At 43.7% G+C, this 5144-nt stretch overlaps 1 non-coding gene across 1 annotated transcript; it reads left to right on the top strand.

Annotated features, from left to right (window-relative positions):
• Window positions 1–4550: 4550 nt before the first annotated feature.
• TRNAS-UGA (transfer RNA serine (anticodon UGA)) lies at window positions 4551–4637 on the top strand. Its single transcript has one exon. It is a non-coding gene; the product is annotated as a tRNA-Ser (tRNA).
• The last annotated feature ends 507 nt before the right edge of the window (window positions 4638–5144 follow it).

The raw sequence follows: 5144 nt of genomic DNA, 5'->3' as shown, positions 1-5144 counted from the left end.
TCTCCAATCCAGCGAGTAGATGAACGAGCCGACCAATAGGTAGGAAGGAAGGAGCGAGCCCCCCTTTTGATTTGAGAGGAATGGCTCATCCCCTCACCTCAGCTTTAGGAAAGAGCGAGCCATTCCTTGCCGGGGCGGTATCAGTTAGCCATTCATCTGTTGGATGTATGGAGCCGACTCAGTTGGGGCCAACGCCAGCAACCTAAGAAGCAGAAATTAGAGACATAGGCATTTTGCAAATACATACAAATAGAATATACCTGGCTCACAAATCGAAAGCAGCAGAGTAAGCAATTGTTAGAAAACCAAGACATGTCAATTGATCCATCTTAAGTAAGCACTGTCTGTGTGAACTAGACCGCCTAGTAAGGAGATGCTTATTGCTATGTGGTTTCCACTCTTTCTTACAAGAGCTAATGAACAAGAGCTATTCCCTTCCTCAGATTCCATTTAGAAGCTAAAAACATCAGTAATGATGGAGGAAAGAAAGCCAACCTTAGCGGCCTTCTTCATTGGAAAGAACATTTCTCCCTTTTTCCGCTGCGCATTTCCCCGCCAGAATCCTCGTAGTACTATACTATACTATACTATACTAAACTAAACTAAACTAAGTCGTGGCTTACAAGCTAGCCCGAAAGCAGCTTACCCTTAGCGATTTGACTAAAAAGCCGAGTTAGCTAAGAATGCAGGAAAGAGAGATGATCTTAAAGAAGATAACCAAGTGGTGTATCAGCCTGATAGCTTGCTTGGCTCCTTTACCCTTCATGGTTAGAATGGGTACCTCGCGGTTGGATCCATTCCATCATCCATCAATCTCAGGATCCAAGCTCGCCTTCACTCGGTCAAGGGGTAGCCCTTTACCTCGTTCCGGGGTGATGAACCCTTTCATTCCTAGAACAGGGTATCTCCAATTTGAGTAACCAGCTTGCCATCCTTCTCAACCCACAATTGGAATTAATCCCGATAATCCTTTCCTTAGTTAGCTGCCCAGAAGGCGATCCAAACAAGAGTTGTATCAGCTCATGGGGATGACCCAGAATCTCTTTTCTCTGGTCTGTCGATCCAACCAGCTACCATGTAAACAACTATACCATGACTAGTTGACCCAGTGAGTAACAACTATCGTAGCGAACCTAAAGCATTCAGGCTTACCTCTTGGTAAACTTTGACTTTAGTTTGATATTACGCATAACCTTCCATCCAGTGGCCTTCCACCAGATCTTTCTACATCCGTGGTTATTAGACAGGATTCTGTGCTTCTACTTTTAGGCTTGCGTTCATAGACTGAATTCCACTATCTTAGCTCGCTTATGGTGGGAGTGTTCACTCGCTATCCTTGGGTAGGATCTTCTTACCGAGGGTATGACTACAAGAGCACAGCCAGCTGTATTCATGCTCTTCGAAGTACCCCTTTCTTGTCCACAGCTAGACAGCTCGTACTCATTTGCCCAGCAGTGGTCGGGTTCACCCATTCTTTGAACCTACCTATCTGCTTAACCCTCACCTTCCTTCATATCAGAATGGAACAGTAAACTATATTGTTAGATGCTATGTTTCTAGGATGGAATTCCCTGTACTCAACAGTAAAAATACAAATAGTATCCATGGGATAACCCTGATCGATAGAAGTCACCGCTAAACAAGTTTTGACAAGAGGAATGCTTATTGAATAATAATAATTATTGGCTTTATTTATTGCTACTAGAAAGGTAGATACCGGTGGTAAGCGAAGAGGAAATAGACTCCTGTGAGTATCTATTTGAGTAGAGAGGTATGCCATTAAAAGCAATTAAATAATAGAAAATGAAGGAGATACTAGGTAATGTGTATGAAGGGGTAGCCTGTATAGCATGGTCTAGGGTTCTGAGAGAGATCGGTCATCAAGAAAAGAGATAAGAGTTCGCCCTCCCTGTTTTGAGTGGGTGCTCGCAAGGTCAAAGTAGAAAATTCGATTCTTTCATTAAGAGGATAAAGAGTGGAATTTATTTACACCTCGAAGTAGAGATGTATTGGTTGAGTCATTCGCTAAATAACTCGGATCGAGACCCGACCCCTAAAGTAGAGTCTGTTTAGTAAGTAGTATGTGGCGGTAAATCGAGCAAATCAACTCAAGGGCTTCTGTTGGCTCATGATCTATGTACCCACAATAGGGATTATATTCCTCAATACCGATAAAGTACCTCAAGTCACCAAGATCTTTCATTCTGAACTGTTTCTGAAGGAAAGAAAGAAAATTCCCATGTGAAATTTCACTTTCACTTTAACAATAACAATGCCTGCTTTTTTAATGTTATAAACTTAGACCAAAAAAATAACCATACCATAAGCCGTATAACAAACAAACAAAGAATGATCACACGAGCTCTGTCTGAATCCAGCTTCATTCACCAGCATGGCCATCTTGAATTTTGCAAACCGACGCTCTGGGTGCTTGTTTGAGACCATATAAGGCTTTCTTCAATCGGCAAACAAGGGATGGATCGGAAGTCTGATAGGGCTTTAAGAGATAGGGAAAACTGCGGTAAGAAAGACCCACTCAGTGAATCGGTGGATCACACACTTGGACCCGCCTGACTATTTTGAAAGTAGACAAGTGTTGAAAGAGTGAAGTCTGGGGACAACGGTAAACGTAAAAAATGGGATCTCCAAAGCTACCCGCCCTACTAAAGAAGTTCGCAAGCAAGGGACATGCCGAACACCTACCTTTCCAACTAAGTCCCACGCGAGGACCCTTTCATCCTTCCGTCGTTAGCAAGCGGTGGCCGACTAGGCCTTTTCCCTAAATATTTTAGGAAGCGAAGAGGACAGAAAAAAGTTCGGTAATCTTCTCCCTTTGGTAGGCATTTACCCAAGGCACTGATATTCTGAGTCTCTCGATTATACGTGAAATAGGGAGTTCAAGGTCTTATTTGTATTTCTTGGCCAAAGTGAAAGTGAATATGAGCCAATTCCGGAAAGTGAATAATTCACTATTGAAAGTGAAAGTGGAGTGAAATCTGGATATGAAGGTTCAAGTCCAGTTCCAATCTGGATATAAAAGTGATGTTTAATCGTCGAAAGTGATCTCTCTTTTGTTGTTCTCTTTTAGTCCACTTTTTTTTTAGTCAGAAGTTCACTTTAGCTTAGCTAAGTAAGTAGTCCTTCATCAAACTTGCATATCTGGCACTTTAGGGGGTCAATCTTTCATGTTGGAAGCTAAAGAAAAGGTACTCCCCCTCATTTGAAAAGGATAGGCAATTGAGAGAGAATAGGGCGATAGCGATAGACACAGGAACTGAAATAGACTAAAAGAGGACTCCCGTAGAGGAGAGGGGAAACCCGCTTAGATAGGGCGATAGCCCGGTTTTTCTTGAATATCCTTTCCAGTGCTTGTCTTGTATTGAGGTATACCGAAGATATGAGTCAAAGTAGGTAAGAGAAGGAGGCTTTCACTATTATTATATTAAGAGTAGGGCTTTAATGAAAAGAGTAGGCCCTTCGTATCTTTCCTCCAAGACGGAGCGAGACGGATAGGCAGAGCAAGAGCTCTTAAAGTCTACCCTACCCGGGCTAGCTTCTTCATTCATCCATTTAGGTCAGGGGCGGGCTTCTTCCCTTATATACGATGACATAGATAGAGCCTCCTTCTTTGATCCATTCATTGATAAAATAAAGTAGTCTTCGGGGGCAGTTTACCTTTTGAATCGACAGTAGAGTAGGTTTGATCTTGCTTTCTCAATCTTTCTCTGATCCTAGCCGTGTAGTAGATCCGGCTTTATTCGGCTAAAAAGAAGTGTGTGGCCGTCGTATCTGCTCGCCCCCTTCTTCATTCATCCATTTAGGTCAGAATGGATCCAGGGAACCTGGCTCGGGAACAGCCCTGAAAAAACACAGTAAGAGAGTCCAATCTCTGAAATTTAGCATTTTATCTCCTAACCTAAGTAGTAGTAGTAGTAGTAGAAGGCTTAGTATCTGACTTGATCCAATAGAGTAAGAACACACAGTAGATCCAGATTCCACACCTTGCTGTGGACTGGGGAGAGAGCAGCTCTGCGAAGCTGGGCGTTCTGTGTGATTATGGAGGAACTGTAGTACTCGCCCCAAAATGCAAGCCGGGATAGATACTTAAAGAAAGGGGGAGCGGTGGGCCTTCAAAAAGGAGCGAGGGAGTGATGGGCAACCTTAGTCTATATGTTGCTCGTGAGCCGCCAAGTACCAGTCTCGCAACAGTACTGGCGTTAAAGGATCGGTCCTTCACTTGCGGATCGTTCGCGAGTCGAACTCGCTCTCTTGCCACGCCTTTGACTCACGAACTCGAGTCGGACTCATTCACTGCTTACTTTTTTTAGGATCGTTCGTTCTTCACTCTCTTACTATTACCCGCAGGGAGCGCAGCAACCAACAGTGCATATTATCATATAGAAAGAAGCGAAGCGTAGCGATTCGTACTACCGGAAAAGTGTGCTAGGCAATAGAGTCAGCTTACGGGGTGGGGCGCAAGTAAGCGTAGCGAATCACATAGAGTTGCCCCTACCTGCCAGCGCGCAGATAGATAGGGCGGGCGAGCGCAGGGATGGATGTCTGAGCGGTTGAAAGAGTCGGTCTTGAAAACCGAAGTATTGATAGGAATACCGGGGGTTCGAATCCCTCTCCATCCGCGAGGGCATAAGTTCTCTCTTGCCTTATCTATAGATAAGAACGAATCTCCTCGACTCGACGGATATGATGGATGGAATGGGTAGAAGGTTTAGGTTATTGTGTGTTGATTTAGTTAGGACTTTGTCTCCCTTTCGTTATCTTCCGCCCCGGGGGGATGACCTGTGGGAGGGAGCTAAGTCGAAGATCTCGGTGTCGCCGTGAGTGGTTGATAAACAGCGATTGCTGTTTGATTTAGGGAGTCCTAACCCGCTTAACAGACAAAGAAAACGATAGAGACTTCCGGGTATAGGGTGACGACCTTAATGAATCAAGTATTCAGGTCCGGTAGAGCAATCTCGAATTATCATATAGAAAGAAACTCTCGACGGGTACGGGTATAAGTAAATCGTTTTTGCAATATTTTAGTCATCGCAAAATTAAGGTGAAGTATGATCTGTATCTGTAAAAGTAGATCTTTGAATAACAGATTGGTCTGAACTTAAAATCATTTTAACAAAGCATGACAG

Source organism: Zea mays, unplaced genomic scaffold (assembly GCF_902167145.1).
Source record: "Zea mays cultivar B73 unplaced genomic scaffold, Zm-B73-REFERENCE-NAM-5.0 scaffold_67, whole genome shotgun sequence".
NCBI lineage: Eukaryota > Viridiplantae > Streptophyta > Magnoliopsida > Poales > Poaceae > Zea > Zea mays.
This window is presented reverse-complemented; position numbering and strand designations above follow the sequence as displayed.